This window comes from Poecilia reticulata, linkage group LG2 (genome assembly GCF_000633615.1).
Source record: "Poecilia reticulata strain Guanapo linkage group LG2, Guppy_female_1.0+MT, whole genome shotgun sequence".
Lineage (NCBI taxonomy): Eukaryota > Metazoa > Chordata > Actinopteri > Cyprinodontiformes > Poeciliidae > Poecilia > Poecilia reticulata.
In genome coordinates this window covers 5925087-5926862 of record NC_024332.1, presented here as the reverse complement: position 1 = coordinate 5926862, position 1776 = coordinate 5925087, and positions in this window count along the sequence as shown.

Below are 1776 nucleotides of genomic sequence, written 5' to 3'. Positions count from 1 at the left end.
TTTTCCAATCTTGAGATGCACTACCTCTGCATTTTTGTTTTAATTTCTCCTCTATCTCGACCCCGACTTTTTCCTCATATTTCAACAAGGAAATAGAAGTCTTTAATCATTTGTATTTTTTATTTTTTTTATTTTTTGGCAGATTCCGGATTACTATTGTGTTTGGGATACAGTCTGTCGTGTTTTTGTGGTCAATGAAACTGCAAACACCAGAGCTCTGGGCACGGACCCTGAGGAAGGTAACCACAATTAAAACTGTCAATCACAAAAACAAGTAGAGCAGATTAATTAAAGTGAGCCGCAAATATGTTATCACTATCGTTTCGTGTTTATTAGTAAAGGGATTTTCCTTGTTCTGCGTGGCAGAAGAGGCMAACAGGAGCGGTGAGGTACGGACCTGAGTCCACGCACTTAAAGTGACGGAACCTGATGTTATGAGTCATATGGCCTTTTAAACTAAACTGTTTTCTGTTTTCTTTCATCACACACACCCATGTTTTGTTTTGTTGGGATTTTATGTGATTAAATCGACGACAAAGTTGAGAGAAATTGACTATGGTGGCTCCCACCACATACAGTTTGCTTGTCTTGTCCGCTAATCCGCAAATGACAATTGCGCAAGTTCTGCGCACAAGCTAATCACGTTGATAAAAATAGCCACAGTGGATTTCTGACAATAAAATTCTCCATAACTGTTAACAAAATGTTACACTAACCTGCACTCTAGTGCAAATCATTGAACTAAGCGGAGCAGCGCCTCAAGGATGTATTCTCACTCCTTTGCTATTTCAGTTCAGTTTTCAGTTTTTCTTTATAAAGAYATTTCATTTACACCTCTGGGACTTTGTGTCATAGTTCACGTATTAGTTTAGCTTTCCGAGATTCTAATAATACCTTCACATGGTTACGAAACCATAATAACGGCCCCCCCAAAAAAGTAAAGGCTAAAAATCTTTCCAGCTGCACAATATCCCAAACTAGAAGGAACAATCATCTAAAAATGTCATGCCTCAACCAAARGACATCTCACTTGGCTCATCTCACAGTATTATAAGTACATTTATGATGAGCACYGTTAATAGTAATTCATGACAGAAGTTGAGTACTTGGTCAGGGTTTTGCCACTAATCGACATAAAAGCCACAAAATGTCTGTTACCAATCACAATCTTGTATGGTGGAGCGTCAACCGTACAATGGAAGATAATGAAGAACCTTATCACTGAAAATGTTTTTGACTAAGAAAGTCTATAAGATAAGATCTCTTTTGGTTCKTTGGAAGCCATTTGAGGACAGACGCTTGAGGAAAGCCCTGTGCGCTGTGAAAGCTCTCCGACGATCCGGTAGATGTTATCGCACGGTTGAATATCGGACACCCAGAATGTAAAAAAACTTCATTCCGAGTGCGTGTAAACACGGGAAACGTGAACAATCAAGAATGCCACATTTTCAAGTTGTTTTTGTTCAGACATGTTATTTTAAAGTCMAGCTTCAGTTGTAGGTCCTTGGTATGCGTTTTCGTTTTTTTTAATTCCAATGCGGGAATGAAAGTAAAGGAGGCTAGCGTCACCCAATGGCCAGCGTAATTCGCTACCAAGGAGACCGGTTGAGGGCTAATGGAGAAATTCCAAGTGCTGYTTGATGTCTAACATCTGAAGGAAAACTTTACTTTTTTGATATTCTCCTGAAAAGAGAAATGCTTTCTTTACATTGCAGATTTTTGATAGCGTTTTAGGACTAGGACTGAGCCACACTTGGCAAAATCAGCTGCCTCCAA